Raw genomic sequence first — 18587 nt, forward strand, 5'->3', positions numbered from 1 at the left:
TCTACTGTTGTTAAATATGAAAATGTCTTTATTCTAGGAAATATACCTGAAGTGTTTAAGGCCTAAGGGACACCTCATCTGCAGCTTACTGAAACTTACTGCAGCAGTAAAACATTTCAGAAGAAATCTATGAAGAAAAAGGAGAAGATAAAGCAAATCTGTGAAATGTTATCATTTGGGGAATCTGGGTATTTGAGAATTCTTTCCACTACTCTTGAAACTTTTTTGAAGTCTGAAATCGTACTAGGTTTTAAAAAGTAGTATCAACAATTCTGGTGGTGTAAATACTATGTTCTTTTCTGAAGTTTCAAAATTCAACAAAAGGGTCAGAAATAAGCTATTCAAAAACTTTAAGGGGGAATCAATCGAAACTCTTTAAGGAATGGCAGTGGTAGTTGTCAGAAAAGACTATCAAAATTAAAATACTCAGAATGTTTTCATAAGATACTGAATGACTCAATGGCTACTTTTGCTTCCAAAGCTACAAAATAGTCAATATAATTTTTCTTTAAACCATACATAAATGAGAGAAGTATATAGCTAATCTGTGACCCAAAAAGTTACTTGAAAATTCCAAACTCGTAATGGGTCTGAAGTAGTTACCAATGTTAAAATGAATTCATCCTATTTTTAAAACATATTTAAGGGGCGCCTGGGTGGCTCAGTGGGTTAAAGCCTCTGCCTTCCGCTCAGGTCATGATCCCAGGGTCCTGGGATCCTCTCTGCTCAGCAGGGAACCTGCTTCCCCTTCCTCTCTCTCTGCCTGCCTCTCTGCCTACTTGTGATCTCTCTCAAATAAATACATAAAATTAAAAAAATATATATGTAAAGTCTTACCACAGTGGAATAAAAAGATACCAAACCACAAAATAAAAACACTTAACCCAAACTATTATTAATATATGGTGCCTTTCTGTAACATTTAAAAAATAAAAACAGGGGTGCCTGGGTGGCTCAGTGGGTTAAAGCCTCTGCTTTCGGCTCAGGTCATTGATCCCAGGGTCCTGGGATGGAGCCCCACATCGGGCTCTCTGCTCAGCGGGGAGCCTGCTTCCTCCTCTCTCTCTCTGCCTGCCTTTCTGACTACTTGTGATCTCTATCAAATAAATAAATTAAAAAATAAATAAATAAAAAATAAAAACATTTTCTTCCTAGAAGTAGTTTGGAACCATACCTAAATAAATAAATAAATAAGGGGGAAACTACTCTGGGAATTCCAAATGGAAATTTGATAACCCCAAGGAGATGAATTTTTTTTTAAAGTAGGCTCCACACCAAGGGTGGAAAACAGGTTGAACTCACAACCCTGAGATCAAGACCTGAGCTGAGATCAAGAGTTGTATGGCTCAGGGAACCTGGGTGGCTCAGTCGGATAAGCATCTGACTTTTGATTCTGGCTCAGGTCATGATCTCAAGTCGAGACTCAGCCCCGTGGCGGGTTTCCTGCTCAGCAGAAGTCTCCGCAAGGAGTCTGCCTGAGAGTTTCTCTCTGTCTCTCTCATAAATAAATAAATCTTTAAAAAAAAAGAGTTGGGACACAACTGACTGAGCCACCCAGGTGCCCCAAGAAGAGCAATTATTTAATGAAAATATTAACTAACATTTCAATTTATTTGTTTACAAGTCTTCGACATAGGTTATCTCACTGAATCTCCCAAATTACTTGGCACAGATACATTACTCACTTACAGATGAAGATGCTACCCTGTCCAAGGGAAAACAGTAAGTGGGTGGGGACCCCAATTCCCCACTATCCTGAAATTACCGATCCAAAGGCTGTTTTCACTGTATCACAATGCCTCTTTCCAATAACAACGTACCAACAAGAAACTTCTTATTAAGGGTTAACTTTGATTTTATTTATAAAAACTTATTCAGAATATAGCAGGTGAAATGTTAAGAGTCCCCACTTAGGCTCTTAAATAATAGTATCAGTTAACTTGGACTAAACACTATGTTACTTAGCCACTGCTCTAAGGATTTTAGGTATGTTTTTCTCAGTCCCCAAACACAATAACCTACGAAGCAGATACTACTCTAATAATCCTCAATTTACAGATGAAGAAAACCAAGACTTTAAGAAAAGTTAATCAGAACTGCATACTATCTGCTTGAATCATGAGGAACCAATGACCAACTGGATGCCTTTCAAGGCCTCTGAGGTTTATGGAAATCCTCTAAAAATTAAAGTCCCCCCAAAAACATAAAAATTGTCTACTGCCAACTATCTAATTCAGGATACTTCATACTACAGCAGTCCCGTACAAGAGAAGCCCAATCTCTACCCTCCTTTTGGTCTGCTCCACTGTGCCCAGCACCAAAATGGCTTTTCCATAGCCATACAAATCCGCATTACATAACTGCAAAATAATCTTCATATTCCGAGATCTACTTCGAAAAACGTATTTAACAAGTACTGAAGACCAAAGAAGCGTAAGAAACAGGGAACACATTTTAATGTGGCACCTGGTCATCGCCTAGAATGAATGGGGATATAGTTTACTGCAACCTCCAGAGGAGGAAGGGGGGCAGAACCACAATACTCATGACAATCTCGAGAGAGCCAGGGGGGTGCTAAAAAAAGGTGGGCATTAGCTGAATTCGGGTTGGGGGACTGAGGGAGTCCACTCGGTGGCGGGCTCTGGAAGACGAAAGAGGAAAGGAAAAGGAATCCGTTGGTGACCCGGCACCTCGCTAAAAAGGGTGGGTGCTCGATGGCTCGTCAGCAGAGCCTGGGGCAAGAGTGTTCTAGGCCCGGAAAATCTACAGTAGGGCTCCTCCGCAAGCTCGGGTTAGAAAGGGGCCTTAGAGAAGGGCTCCGAAGGGGCCGACGGATCATTTTGTGGCAAACGTGGAGGCCAGAATGGGCCAAGGCGATTCACTCTGTGGTGGACCGTGGAGGGGAAAAGGAAAGTGGGCGACAATGCAAGGAGGAAAGCTCTGGCAGTAAGTCCGGCCTCCACGGGCTCCTGACGGGCCCACTGGTTTTTGAGGCCTTAGAGAAGTGAAGAAACCCAAGCCTCGTGCCCGTCCCCTCCCCCACCCCAACCCCCCCTTCACCCCCCAATCCCACCCCGGCCCTTTCGCAGCCTCCCTGGCTTCCCCTCCTCCCGCAACCAAGGTACCCGGTTTCCCGGTTCCCACACGCGTCCAGAGGCGTGAACTCACCCGCCGCTGAGGAAACGGTGCGGTCTTCGCGGTGTTCCGGGCTCCAGGTTACCAGCGGGCTCCACCGGTTCGAGGTCTCTGCGCGCCGCTCGCCGGGAGTCTGGTTCCGAAGCGCCTACTCGCACAGGCCGCAAACACAGCCGCGCTGCGCGGGGAGCTTCTGGAGGTCTTCCTCTTGCCCGGCGTGCACTGCGGCCGGGGAGAGGGAGGAGGAGAATCATAGAGAAGAACGCGTATAGATAGTCCTCTCTTTTGGCTCTGAATCACCACGCAGCGGCGCATAACCATAGAGAAGGAGCGCCTCGTGGGGACTAGAAAGGCTCGAGCTGTAAATTACGACCCACCCTGCCATTTTTGATTGGAGCTGATTAAATCTTATGACTACGAGACGCCATCTTGAGGTCAAGGTTCTGCTGCGCACGACGCAAAGGCTTAGAAATGTCTTACCTTTTGTAGTGTGGGTCTCGGGGTTTACAGCCTTCCTCTGTGGCTCGTTGAGGTTCGGCGTACTGCAGACCGGGCTTCACCTAACACCGCAGTGGAAACGGCGAGTGCTGACCTTTCCCTGGAAAACAGCTACCCTCGATACCAAGAACTGGCAAAGGGCGTGGTAGTTTCCAGTGCACGCGCACACGCCTTGTGCGCGCTGGTAGGGCCGAAGAGGTGGCTGAAGATACTTGAAATGCCTAAAACGGCCTGTAAAAACGTCTCACATAACTTTCATTTTGTAATAGAAAGGTGCCGAAAAGATCTTCACTTACCAGATGAACGGAAATAAAGCGAGATTAATGGAAATAAACTAATCACAAATGGTTCTTCAATTTATGAACTTTTAGGGGCAATATCTTTTCCCAGGCCTTTGTTTCCCAACTGTTGCTTCTCGAAAGGCTCATCATTTTTTCAATATAAATGTATTGTTTCCGGGTGCCTGGGTGGCTCAGTGGGTTAAAGCCTCTGCCTCAGGCTCAGGTCAGGATCTCAGGGTCCTGGGATCTAGCCCCGCATCGGGCTCTCTGCTCAGCAGGGAGCCTGCTTCCCTTCCCCTCTGCCTGCCTCTCTGCCTGCTGGTGATCTCTGTGTGTCAAAAATCTTTTTTAAAAAAATAATAAAAATAAATAAATATTGTTTCCCTGGGTGCCTGGTGCTGAGCTAAGTGCTGGGAGTATGAAGGTAAATCCAAGTGAGATTTTACCGTTGTTTGGGAAGAGCTGCAAACAACGCGGAACAGATGACAAACACACCATGGTGTATAAAATTGAACCAAACACCCTTTCCTTATCTGCTTTTCCTACCGAATTTTACTCTATAGCACTTATCACTAGTTACTGTACTATGGTGTTTTTTTTTAAGATTTTTATTTATTTGACAGAAAGATCACAAGTAGGCAGAGACAGGCAGAGAGAGGAAGAGAAGCAGGCTCCCGGCTGAGCAAAAAGCCCTATGTGGGACTCGATCTTAGGACCCTGAGATCATGACCTGAGCCGAAGGCAGAGGCTTTAACCCACTGAGCCACCCAGGCGCCCCTCGTGCAGTTTTCTTATTCTATGGTTTGTCTTTCCCTACCCCACTAGAATGTAAATTTTTAGGGATTGTCGTTCTTATACACTACTGTATTGTAGTACTTAGGACAAAGCCTGGTACGTAGCAAATGCTCAATAAATAATTGTTGAATTAAAGAAATCATTACATGTGAGTACCAACAGAACATAAAATGCTGTGGGAGAATAATGGGAAAGGCTCTAACATTACTATCATTTGTAAAATTTACATCCACCTGTATTTCTTACTAGGTTTCCTTACCATTAAGTAGGGCTATTATTATTAGCTATAATAGCTATTCCTCAGAGCTATTGCAAGAATTAAATTAACTGTGTGCCTGGGTGGCTCAGTTGGTTAAGCGACTGATCATGGCTCAGGTCATGATCCCAGAGTCCTGGGATAGAGTCCCGCATCCGGCTACCTGCTCCATAGGGAGTCTGCTCCCTCTGACCTTCTCCTTTCTCATGCTCTCTCTTACTGTCTCTCTCTCAAATAAATAAATCTTAAAGAAAAAAAAAAGATGTGATATATTAAAAAAATTAAATTAACTAATGCATGTGAAAGTACTTTGTTCAGTAAAATGCTAGTAAAATGCTAGTTAAATTTTTCAAAAAACAGATTATGAGGACATCTGGGTGGCTCAGTTGGTTAAGCAACTGCCTTCTGTTCAGGTCGTGATCCCAGGGTCCTAGGATTGAGCCCCCACATTGGGCTCCCTGCTCATTGGGGAGCCTGGTTCTCCCTCTGCCTCTGCCACTCCCCCTGCTTGTGTTCTCTCTCTTGCTCTCTGTCAAATAAATAAATAAAATCTTTAGAAAAAAAACAGATTATGCCTACTTTTTACAACTACCAGCATGAACACAGAAATCCTTTCAAATTACTCTGTATCCCTTTCCTTTTTAGAAACATTGTATAGAAAGTCATGTATTACTTTTATAAAAAACAACAACAAAAAAGAGTTGTCTTAAGTTTGCTAGCTTTTTTTTTTTTTAAAGATTTTATTTATTTACTTGACAGACAAAGATCACAAGTCGGCAGAGAGAGAAGGAAACAGGCTCCCTGCGGAGCAGAGAGCCCTATGAGGGGCTCGATCTCAGGACCCCGAGATCATGACCTGAGCCGAAGGCAGAGGCTTTAACCCACTGAGCCACCCAGGCGCCCCTGCTAGCTTTTTTGTAGTAGGCATTTGTTGCTTACATTGACCCTGCCTGCATTCCCCTGCCTTTGGTAATGGCACTCCAAATTTCCTAAATGATCGATCCTTCCACTACTCTAGATCTCTGTAGTTTGGGTGTAAACTCCTAACCCTAGCCAGACCCTTTAGAACACAGAGATAAAGTTATAACCTAATCAGAGCCTGGTAATTGAGTATTTGTGTTGTACCAGGCACTATTTTAAGTATCTTGCAAATATCAGCAACTTTTTAAACCTCACAGCAACCCACCAAAGTAGGAACAGTTGTGGTGTAGAAACTAAGGCTTAGAAAGGTTAAATAAGGGGGGCGCCTGGGTGGCTCAGTGGATTAAGCCGCTGCCTTCGGCTCAGGTCATGGTCTCAGGATCCTGGGATCGAGACCTGCATCGGGCTCTCTGCTCCGCAGGGAGCCTGCTTCCTCCTCTCTCTCTGCCTGCCTCTCTTCCTACTTGTGATCTCTCTGTCAAATAAATAAATTAAAACATATTTAAAAAAAAAAAAAGAAAGGTTAAATAAGGGACACCTGGGTGGCTCAGTTGGTTAAGCATCTCCTTTCCTGCACCTGGGCTTCCTGCTCAGCAGGGAGTTCCCTCTGCCATTCCCCCTGCTTGTGCTCTCTCTCTCTCTGTCAAACAAATAAATAAAAAGAAAGAAGGTTGGATAAGTTGCGCAAAGTTATAACAACAGTGAGTGTTGGAGCCAATCTGGTTCCTGATTCTATGGTCTGAACCATTACACTCTGCTGCTTCATCTAGCAAGAATAATGCTAAAAGAGGTTGAGGGAGGGGACTCTTTCACTTAACTTAAAAATGGAAGGATTTAAACTTAGTAGTAGGGATAAGAATGAAACAATCACAGAAGAAAGCTGAGCTAAGAGGTGAGAGATTTTTGACAATATCATTTGAGAACACAGATTCAGCCATTCCTACTTATGTATGTATTTATTTTTTAATTTATTTTTAAGATTTACAGGGGTGTTAGGGTGGCTCAGATGGTTAGGCATCAGCTTTTGGCTCAGGTCCAGATTCCAGGACCCCGGGATGGAGCCCCTCATCGAGGGGCTCCCTGCTTGGCAGGAAGCCTACTTCTCCCTCTTGCTCTACACTATTTCCCCTGCTTATACTCACTGTCACATAAATAAATAAAATCTTTTAAAAAGAAATAAATAAAAATAAAATGAAATAATAAAATAAATTTAAAAAAGATTTACAGAGAGTGCAAGCACCTGCCGGATGATCAGTGGGGGAGGAGCTGAGGGACAGAATCTTCCAGCAGACGACCCCCTGCTGAGTGCATAGCCCAATCCACCCCCGACACTATCTCTAGATCCAGGAGATCATGACCTAAGCCAAAACCAAGAGTTGGAGGCTTAACCAACTGAGCCACCCAGGCACCCTAACATTTGGCCATTCTTTTTTTTTTTTTTCCTTAAGATTTTATTTACTTATTTGACAGACACAGCAAGAGAGGGAACACAAGCAGAGGAAGTGAGAGAGGGAGCTTCCTGCCGAGCAGGGAGCCGGATGCAGGCCTCAATTCCTGGACCCTGGGACCACACCCTGAGCCGAAGGCAGACACCTAACGACTGAGCCACCGAGGCACCCCAATTTGCCATTCTTGAAGCCATCATGTTTCTAGACTTCTCAGTATGTAAGCAAATATATTCCTTTTCCTAAATCAGCATGAATTGAGTTTTCTATCCCTTCAACAGAAAGAATCCTGAACAATACACCTGTATGTTACTTGTAGAGATAGGTTAAGCCACTCCCCTGCAGTAACAGGCATCCCCCTTCTGAGGAGTTTTTCCTCACAGGTTACTGAGGAAAGCGACTGTCGATAATGAATTTTGACACTGGTGACCACATTATGTGGACTCTGACCCTATTCCTATGGCCACATCTGGTCAGCAGCATAGCCTGTGACCTGTGTGAAAAACATTGTTTAGTTGACCCATAAAGATCCTGTCAAGAACTTAAACCAGAGATGTAGAGGATTCAGTTAACAGACAGCAAAAGAGAAACGCAGTGATGGGGGATAATACGGGTGAGTCATCTGAAAAACAGAAGGTCGCTAGAATAGGCACCTTTGTTCCCTAGATCGGGAGGGGGAAATTGTTGGAATTCTTATCAAGCACCTGAGCGGTCATCAGAACTGCTGGATTTAAGGCAAGATCCTGATGAGTGTCTCGTCTACCTGAGACCCAGCCATGTAGCCTCAGTTCCTGCTTCATCATTCCAGGACATATGGCACTGTATGATAGTCTTTTCCTCACATAGTCTCCCTACTAGACACTGAGTTCTTTCAAGGAAGGGAGCATGTGTTTGTTCACCTTTATTTTTATTTCTTTAATTCACCTTTATTTATTTATTTTGACAGAGAGAGAGTGAGAGAGCGAGCACAAGCAGGAGGAGTAGCAGAAGGAGAGGGAGAAGCAGGCTCCCCACTGGGCAGGGACCCAGATGTGGGGCTTGATCCCAAGACCTTGAGATCATGACCTGAGCTGAAGGCAGACACTTAACCAATTGAGTCACCCAGGTACCCCTTAATTCACCTTTAAATGCGCAAGTTTGTGAACACATAGTGTTCACAAAATTAATGTTTGGTTGTTTTTTTTTTTAAATCACAGCATACCTTTAAAATGTAGCAAAATAATTTTAAACAGCCAGATATGAATCAACTTTTCTCTACATCACTGCCTAGAGCTCCAATGTAGACTACTTTGTTATGAAGATTCATACTTTATGTGAATTAAAACAGCTGCCACTTGGCATTATTAAAATATTTGTGTAGGAACGCCTGGTGGTTCATTCAGTTGAGCATCCAATTCTTAGTTTCAACTCAGGTCAGTATCTCAGGGTCGTGAGATGGAGCCTTGCATCGGGCTCCGTGCTCAGTAGGGAGCCTGCTTGAGAGTTTCTCCCTCTGCCTCTCACCCTGCTCATGCTGTCTCTCTCTCTAAAATAAATTAAAAAAATATTTTTTAGAAGTATTTGTGTAGGGGCGCCTGGGTGGCTCAGTGGGTTAAAGCCTCTGCCTTCGGCTCAGGTCATGATCCCGGGGTCATGGGATCAAGCCCTGCATCGGGCTCACTGCTCAGCAGTGAGCCTGCTTCCTCCTCTCTCTGTGCTTGCCTCTCTGACAACATGTGATCTCTGTCAAATAAATAATGAAAACCTTTAAAAAAAAAAAAGTATTTGTGTAGTTACAGAAGACAGATACACTGTGTTAGACCTTCTAAAGTTACCAGAAAACAGGTAATAATGTCAGGTCAAAGAAGAGATGGGTGTAAAGGGCAATTTTCCATGGACTATGCTTTGGCCTGTAAAGAAGAGATACTCATATATCCTTGAAAAATGGAGAGCTTGTTAAAATGTTATGATAGGGGCTCCAGGGTGGCTCAGTGGTTTGAAGCCTCTGCCTTTGGCTCAGGTCATGATCACAGAGTCCTGGGCTCTAGCCCTGCATCAGGCTCTCTGCTCAGCAGGGAGCTTCCTCCTCTCTCTGCCTGCCTCTCTGCCTACTTGTGATCTCTGTCTGTCAAATAAATAAATAAAATCTTAAAAAAAAAAAAAAGCAGGAAAGGCTTCTAGGAGAAAGTATTATTCTTAGCCATGTTTTAACCAGTCCTGTAAAGGGAGGACAAATGATGAATAAGATACGAAAAATTCTCCCCTTTATTAGTAATCACAGAAATGCTAATACCATAGTGAGATAATCACTTTAAAGTCCTTTCATCTGGGGGCACCTGGGTGGCTCAGTTGGTTAGGTAATTGCCTTCTGCTGCAGTCATGATCCTGGGGTCCCAGGGAGTGAGTTCCGCATCAGGCTCCCTGCTCGGCGGGGAGTCTGCTTCTCCCTCTGACCCTCTCCCATCTCATACTCTCTCACTCTCTCTCTCTGTCAAATAAATAAATAAAATCTTTAAAAAATAGAATAAAATTTAAGAAGTCTGGTAATACAAGGATGTAGAATAAGAGGAACACGTGGGAATTTCTGGCAAAAGTGTGTATTGGCTCAACTACTTTGGCATAACCTAGAAAAATAAAGCATGTGTTTTCCCTATGACCCAGCAGCCCACTTCTACTATTGTATGAGAAACCTTTGCATGCCTGCACCAGGACTGTACTCAAGAATGTTTATAAGGGGCGCCTGGGCGGCTCAGTGGGTTAAGCCTCTGCCTTCAGCTCGGGTCATGATCTCGGGGTCCTGGGATCAAGCTTCGTGTCCAGCTCTGCTCAGGGGGAAGCCTGCTTCTCCCCCCCCCACCTGCCTCTCTGCCTACTTATGATCTCTGTCTGTCAAATAAATAAATTCTTAAAAAATAAAAAGAATGTTTATAACACTGTGGTTCATAAAAGAAAAAAAATTGGAAATTACTCAAAAGTCTGGCAAGATGATAAACATATTTTCAATGAGTCACATAATGAGCATTATATAAAAATAGAATGAATAATTCAATTTTACAATTACACACATGAGATGCTGATCAACAGCAAAAAGAAACACGCCAGAAGTCTATATTGTATGACATCATTGTTGTAAAGATTAAAAATTGGCATTAACTAAAAAAACAAACAAACAAAAAACTGGCATAAGTGGTAATTTATTGTTTAAGGAAAAAAATGTGTGGTAAAACCATGTTTTTTTTTTTTACAAACCAAAGGAATTGGGGCGCCTGGGTGGCTCAGTGGGTTAAAGTCCCTGCCTTTGGCTCAGGTCATGATCCCAGAGTCGGGGATCGAGTCCCACATCGGGCTCTCTGCTCAGCAGGGAGCTTGCTTCCCTCTCTCTCTCTCTCTGCCTCTCTGCCTACTTGTGATCTCTGTCTGTCAAATAAATAAATAAAATCTTAAAAAAACAAAAAACAAAGGAATTGAGGAGCCTGGTGGCTCAGTCAGTTAAGCATCTGCCTCTTATTTTCCGTGCAGGTCATGATCTCAGGATCCTGGGATCTACCCTCACATCAGGTTCCCTGCTCAGCAGTGAGTTGACTTGTGGATCTCTCCTTCTCCCTCTGCTCCTTCCCTACTCCCATGCCAGCACTCTCTCTGTCTATTCCTAAAAATAAATTAATTAATTAAGAAAACAAAGGAATTATTAATTGAAAATTCAGGGTAGTAGTTACGCCCGAGAGTTATTATTCCCCTTTGGAGGGAGGAAAGGTGATGAGAAACAGAACATACATGTAGCCTCAATCATTTTGGTAATGTTCTGGTACACAAACAAAGTGGTGGGTTTACTAGTTTTCATTTTATTGTGTTTCGCGATTTTTTTAAAAGATTTTATTTACTCATTTGAGAAAGCGAGCATAAGTGGTGGGGGGGGAGGCTGAGGGAGAGAGAGAAGCAGATTCTCTGCTGATTTGGGAGCGATGGGGCTAGATCCCAGGACCAGGAGGTCATGACCTGAGCGGAAGGCAGATGCCCAACCATTTGAGCCACCCAGGCGCCCCTTAGCTTCATAATTTACATATGCATTACATATATTTTCAATGCAGTGAATATTACAAAATTTTAAATTAAAAATAAATTATGCAATGACATCTGTATATACTTATAGAAATATTTTAATTTGCTTCTTAGAACTTTACATAAATGGAATCATAATTATTCAATTTTCTTTTTCTGTTTTAAGATTTTTTTTTAAGAACATGATTTTTTTTTTAAGATTTCTTGAAATTTATTTATTTGTCAGAGAGAGAGAAGAGCACAAGCAGGGCAAGTGACAGACAGAGAGGGAGAAGCAGACTCCCCACTGAGAGGGATCCTGATGTAGGACTTGATCTCAGGACCCCAGGATCATGACCTGAGCTAAAGGCAGACTCTCAACAGACTGAGCCACCCAGGCATCCCATCTTTTTTAAGATTTATTTTTTTTATTTGGGGGAGGAAGGATGAAGGAGAAGGAGAGGGAGAGAGAGAATCTCCAGCAGACTCCCAGCTGAGCAAGGAGCTTGACAGGGCTTGATTCCCAGGATTTGGAGACTATGACCTGCGCCAGAATCAAGAGTTGACATTCAGCTGACTGAGCCACTCAGGTGCCCCTAGAGTTATTCAATTTCCTTTACTTTTTTTTTTTTAAAGATTTTATTTATTTATTTGACAGAGAGAGAGATCACAAGTAGATAGAGAGGAAGGCAGAGAGAGAGAGAGGGAAGCAGGCTCCCCGCTGAGCAGAGAGCCCGACGCGGGACTCGATCCCAGCACCCCGGGATCATGACCCGAGCCGAAGGCAGCGGCTTAACCCACTGAGCCACCCAGGCGCCCTCCTTTACTTTTTTTAAAGATTTTATTTCTTGGGTGCCTGTGTGGCTCAGTTGGTTAAGTGACTGCCTTCGGCTCAGGTCATGATCCCGGAGTCCCGGGATCGAGTCCCACATTGGACTCCTGGCTCCATGGGGAGTCTGCTTCTCCCTCTGACCTTCTCCCCTCTCATGCTCTCTCTTTCTCTCTCTCTCAAATAAATAAATAAAATATTTTTTAAAAATCCTTTTAAAAAAAGACTTTATTTCTTTATTTGAGAGAGAGCACAAGCAGGGGGAGGGTTAGAGGGAGAGGGAGGCGCAGACTCCCCACTGAGTGGGGACCCTGATGCAGCACTTGATCCCAGGATCCTGAGATCATGACCTGAACTGAAGGCAGATGCTTAACCCACTGAGCCACCCAGGCGCCCCAGAGTTATTCAATTTTCACTCATGAATAAGGCCAGGGTTTTTGTTTGTTTGTTTGTTTGTTTGCACATTAAATAAGTATGTAGAAACGTACCTAATTTTAAAGACTGAGCTACCTCATTTTTTTTAAGTTTTTTTTTTTTTTTTTCCAGTCTTCTCTACACCCAACAAGTGGCTCAAACTCACAACCGGGAGATGAAGAGCCCACTGAGCCAGCCAGGTGTCCCGAGCTACCTCATTAAAAAGAGCTACGTTGTATTTCATAAAATGGTTATGTCATGGTGTATGGGACTAGAAAGTTTTCAGAAGCAGGTAACAGAGCACCCAACTCAAACTGGCTTGAACACTAAGGAAATGTTTTGGCTCATCCAGCAGGGAGACTAGATAGGATGCCCTTCAGGATGATCTAGAAGTTCGGTAATTTTATCAAGAACACGTTTCCTCTGGGCGCCTGGGTGGCTCAGTGGGTTAAGCTGCTGCCTTTGGCTCAGGTCATGATCTCAGGGTCCTGGGATCGAGTCCCGCATTGGGCTCTCCGCTCAGCGGGGAGCCTGCTTCCCTCTCTCTCTCTCTCTTTGCCTGCTTCTCTATCTACTTGTGATCTCTCTCTGTCAAATAAATAAATAAAATCTTTAAAAAAAAAAAAAGAACAAGTTTCCTCCTGAAGCACCTGGGTGGCTCAGTGCTTGAGCATGGGACCTCGCCCACTCGGTGTCCTGGGATCAGCCCCACATCAGGGCCTGCACTCAGGCAGGAGTTGGTTTCTGCTTCTCCCTCTCCCTCTGACCCTTCCCCTGCTCATACGCCCACTCGCCCTCTCTCTCTCTCTCTCTCACACACACAGATAAATAAATAAAATCCTAAAAAAGGAAAGAAGAAGAAAAAGAAGAAGGAGGAGGAGGAGGAGAAGAAGAAGAAGAAGAAGGAGGAGGAGAAGGAGGAGAAGGAGGAGAAGGAGGAGAAGGAGGAGAAGGAGGAGAAGGAGGAGAAGGAGAAGGAGAAGGAGAAGGAGAAGGAGAAGGAGAAGGAGAAGGAGAAGAAGAAGAAGAAGAAGAAGAAGAAGAAGAAGAAGAAGAAGAAGAAGAAGAGGAAGAAGAATGGGGTGGCTAGATGGCTCATTCAGTTAAGCATCTGCCTTTGGCTTGGGTCATGATCCCACCGTCCTGGGATGTCCTGGGATCCAGCCCCACATCCGGCTCCCTGATCAGCAGGAGGCCTGCTTCTCCCTCTCCCTCTGCCTGCCACTCTCTCTGCTTGTGCTCTTGCCCTCTCTGTCAAATAAATAAAATAAAATGAAATAAAGTAAAATAAATGAAAAGAACAAGGTTCTTCCTTGCTTTTTCCCGATCTCTTTGCTCTACAGATGGGCCTTCTTTGTTTATTTTTATTTTCTTTTAGTAATTTCTACACCCAATGTGGGGCTCAAACCCAAGACCCCAAGATCAAGAGTCATACACTCTTCTAACTGATCCAGCCAGGCACCCCAATGTGGGCCTCATTCTAAGGCCAGCTCCTCTCATGGTCATAGGATGGCTATATTGAGCCAACATGCTTTTTGATTCAGGAGAGAGACTAACTGGATTTCAGAAGCTCTCCCCGAAGATCAGTGAAGAATTTCCCACAAGCTCCAGGAATCTGAATTGAATCACATCCTAAACTGAGTTTCCTGCTCTTGCATGAAACAATCTTTGATAAGATAGATGCAATTACCTTTGGAAATGCCTTTCCCTTGAGCTGAGAGTCATGTCAGCTTTCTCTGAAATCCAAGGTCTTGTGCTGGGTAAAGGTGAACCAAAATTATAATTCTGTTGGAAAAGAAGAAGAGGGAAACATACTGAGAAGGCAACCATCGGCCACTGTACCGTTTATTTATGAATTTCCTTATATACGGACATTAGTTTCTATTTTGTACATATTTTTAAATTTTTATTTATTTATGTTAAGTAGGCGAGCCCAGGATGGAGCCCAGTGTGGGGCTTGAACTTAGGAGGGTCCTTTTCTTACACTCCTGTCTTAACATGTTGGTTTTCCACAGGCCTTCTTCTCCTTGCTTTCAGTGATTCCACAGCTGACTCATCTACCCTTAGGGCTTCAACTATCATCTATTCCCATATCTACACCCGTAGCCTAGACCACCTTAGTTCCCTTCCATTATTGGCCAGTTACCTATAATGTACCTGCACTGGGATATTCCCTTGGCACTTCTTCTTCTTCTTCCTTTTTTTTTTTTTAAGGTTTTATTTATTTATTTGACAGAGAGAGAGACAGTGAGAGAAGGAACACAGCACCGGGAGTGGGAGAAGCAGGCTCCCCATTGGGCCGGGAGCCTGATGTGGTGCTCCATCCCAGGACCCAGGGATCATGACCTGAGTTGAAGGCAGACACTTAACAACTGAGCCACCCACGTGGCCCTCCCTGGGCACTTCAAATCCAACATGGACAAAACTACACTTATTATTGTCAGCCACTTTTTATTTGTTTAAGTAAAAGTCACATAAAAGTCACCATTTAAAAAATTTTTAGAGTGTACAGTTTGGTGGCTCTCAGTCTATGAACGGTATTGTGCGACAATCAGCACTATCCGGACATTTTCATCACCCCAGATGGACATTTCATACACATTGGGTGGTCACTCCTTATGACCCACTGGCAATCACAAAATAGCTTTCTGTCTCGATAGATTTGCCTCTTCGGGGCACTTCCTATACATGGAATCACAGAATATGTGGTCTTTGGTGTCTGGTTCTTTTGTTTGGCATATTTTCAAGATTTATCCACTTGATACCACATGACAGTCCTTCATTCCTTTTGAAGCTGATAATATGCTGTTGTATGAATCTGCTACATTTTCTTGATCCATTCATCAACGGATGGACATTTGGGCTGTGTCCACCATGAGTAATAGTACTACATACATGTGTGTACAAGGTTTTTTTTTTTAGATTTTATTTACTTATTTGAGAGAGAGAGAGAAAGAGAGAGCATGCTTGAGAGAGACCATGAGCCAGGGGAGGGGAGAGGAACAGAGGGAGAGGGAGAAGCAGGCGCCCCAGGGTCATGACCTGAGCTGAAGGCAGACGCTTAGCCGTCTGAGCCACCCAGGCGCCCCCATGTACAAGTTTTTGTTCGAACATGTTCTCAAGTCTCTTGTCTACATCACTAGAAATAGAACTGTGGGATCATATGGTAGTTCTATGTTTAACTTTTTAAGGAAATGCCAAACTGTTTTCCATAGCAGCTGCACCATTTTACATTCCCACCAGCAAAGTCTGAGGTTTCTACTTGTGTATATCATTGCCAACACTTGTTATTCTTTGGGGTTTTTTGCTAATTATACCTTTTTGAGTGGGTGTGAAGTGATATCTCATTAGGATTTTGATTAATATTTCTCTAATGACTAATGATTTTGAGCATCTTTTTTTTTCTAAAGATTTTATTTATTTGACAGGCAGAGGTCACAAGTAGGCAGAGAGGCAGGCAGAGAGAGAGGAGGAAGCAGGCTCCCTCCTGAGCAGAGAGCCTGATGCGGGGCTCGATCCCAGGACCCTAGGACAATGACCTGAGCTGAAGGCAGAGGCTCAACCCACTGAGTCACCCAGGCGCCCCTTGAGCATCTTTTCACATGTTTGCTGGGCACTTGTAAATCCCCTTTGGAGAAATATCTATTCAAATTCCTGTTTTTAATTGGATTATTTGATTTTCGTTATTGTGCTTTAAGAATATTTAAATATTCTGAATATTACCTCTGATCAGATATGTTTTACAAATATTTTTTTTCCATCCTGTGGGTTGCTTTTTCCCTCTTTTTATAGTGTCTTGATTCACAGAAGTTCTTAATTTTGATGAAGTCCAATCTATTTTTTTATTTACTTGTGCTTTTGATGTCATACTTAAGAAACTGTAAATCAAAACAAAACAAAACAACTGTTGCCTAATTTAAGGTATCTTTGTCTGTTCAAACAGTAGGGAGATTCTCCCTAAGATTAAAAATAGAACTACTGGTGGGTCTGGGTGGCTCAGTCAGTTAAATGTCCGACACTTGATTTTGGGTCAGGTCATGATCTCAGGGTCTTGAGATCCAGCTCCGTGTAGGGCTCCGTGCTCAGCACAGAGTCTGCTCGAAATTCTCTCTCCCGGTCCCTCTGCCAGTCCCCTGGCTCATGCTCTTTCTCTAAATAAATAAGTAAATGAATGAATGAATGAATGAATCAGGATAGAACTGCCATACAATCCAGCAATTCTTACTTCCAGATATTTATCTGAAGAAAATGAAAAAAAGGGGCGCCTGGGTGGCTCAGTGGGTTGAGCCACGCTGCCTTCGGCTCAGGTCATGATCTCAGGGTCCTGGGATCAAGTCCCGCATCGGACTCTCTGCTCAGCAGGGAGCCTGCTTCCCTCTCTCTCTGCCTGTCTCTCTATCTGCTTGTGATCTCTCTCTGCCAAATAAATAAATAAAATCTTAAAAAAAAAAAAAAAGAAAATGAAAAAAAACTAACCTGAAAAGATATATGTACCCCTATGTTCACTGTAACATTATTTACAATAGCCAAGATACGGAAATAACCTCTATACCATTAATGGATGAATGGATAAAGATGAGGTGGTATATACACACAATGAAATGTTATTCACCCATTAAACAGAATGAAATCTTGCCATTACCACAACATGGATGGACCTTGAGGGCATTATGCTAAGTGAAATAAAAAATACTGTGTATTTTCACTTCTATGTGGAACCAAAAAAACCCCTGCAAAACAGATAGATATAGAGAAGAGATTGGTGGTTGCCTGAGGTCAAGGGTGGGGGGCATGTAAAATGGGTGAAGGAAGTAAAAAGTACAAATTTCCAGTTATAAATTGATATTTATTTATCTTGATATTTATCAAGAGGATGTAATGTACTACATAATGACTATAGTTAACAATACTGTATTACACATTTGAAAGTTTCTAAGAGTAAATCTTAAAAGTTCTCATCATAAGAAAGAAAGTTTTATAACTATGTATGTTTAAAAAAAAGAAAGAAAGTTTTATAACTATGTATGGTGAATGGATGTTAATTAGACATACTGTAGCGATCATTTCACAATGTGTATGGACACCTGACATAAATATAATGCCACATGCCAAATATGCCTCAATAAAATAAAATAAGTTCGAAAGTGTTCCTTCCTCTTCTGTTTCTGGAAGAATTTGTATAGAATTGTATTACTTTTTTTCGATAAATGTTTAATAGAATTCACCACCAAAGTCATCTGGGCTTGGAATTGTCTTTCTAGGAAGGTTTTATTATTTTTATTTTTCTAGGAAGATTTTATTTTTTTTTAAAGACTTTATTTATTTATTTGAAAGAGAGAGAGAGAGAGAATGAGCAGGGAAAGGGACAGAAGGAGAGGGAGAAGCAGACACCCTGCTGGGCAGGGAGCCCGATGTGGGACTCGATCCCAGGACCCTGAGCCAAAGGCAGACGCTTAACCGACTGAGCCACCCAGGTGCCCCTCTAGGAAGGTTTTAAACTAAAATTCAACTTAATAGATCGATAGATCTCCTGAGTTCTCACTAGAAATTTTCTCTTCCTTTGTATTTCTCCCTATAAATTCCAGTCCCTATAACCTCTCTGTACTCTGAACTGTCTCCTTCTCTCTCTCTTTTTTAAAGATTTCATTTTCAAGTAATCTCTTTACCCAATGTGTGGCTTAAACTCACAACCCCAAGATCAAGAGTCATATGCTCTACTGACTGAGGCAGGCAAGCATCCCTGAACTTTGTCTCTTCAACTAAGTGCCACTGCTAGGATCAGCTTGGGTTCTCACTCCCTGCACTGCACCTGGAAACTCTCTCCAGGTGCAAACACTGTCAGTGGCCAATTATAGGGCTCACCTCACTTCTTTCTTTCTTTTTTTTTCAGACATTAATATCTTCTCCTGCTTGTTGTCTCAAAATCATCGTTTCATATATTTTGTCTAGCTTTCTAGCTGCTTAATGTACGAGGGTAAATCTGGTTCCTACTACTC

The 18587-nt window shown here is 42.9% G+C and overlaps 1 protein-coding gene across 1 annotated transcript in view; it reads right to left on the reverse strand.

Annotated features, from left to right (window-relative positions):
- RBM25 (RNA binding motif protein 25) overlaps positions 1-3357 on the reverse strand; it is a 58285-nt gene extending 54928 nt beyond the window's left edge. Inside the window, exon 1 of the mRNA XM_046008050.1 lies at positions 3169-3357. The gene's annotated coding sequence lies outside the window, so the exon portion shown is untranslated. The remainder of the gene's footprint in view (positions 1-3168) is intronic.
- Positions 3358-18587: the final 15230 nt, after the last annotated feature.

The sequence above is a fragment of the Meles meles genome, chromosome 6 (genome assembly GCF_922984935.1).
Source record: "Meles meles chromosome 6, mMelMel3.1 paternal haplotype, whole genome shotgun sequence".
Taxonomy (NCBI): Eukaryota; Metazoa; Chordata; class Mammalia; order Carnivora; family Mustelidae; genus Meles; species Meles meles.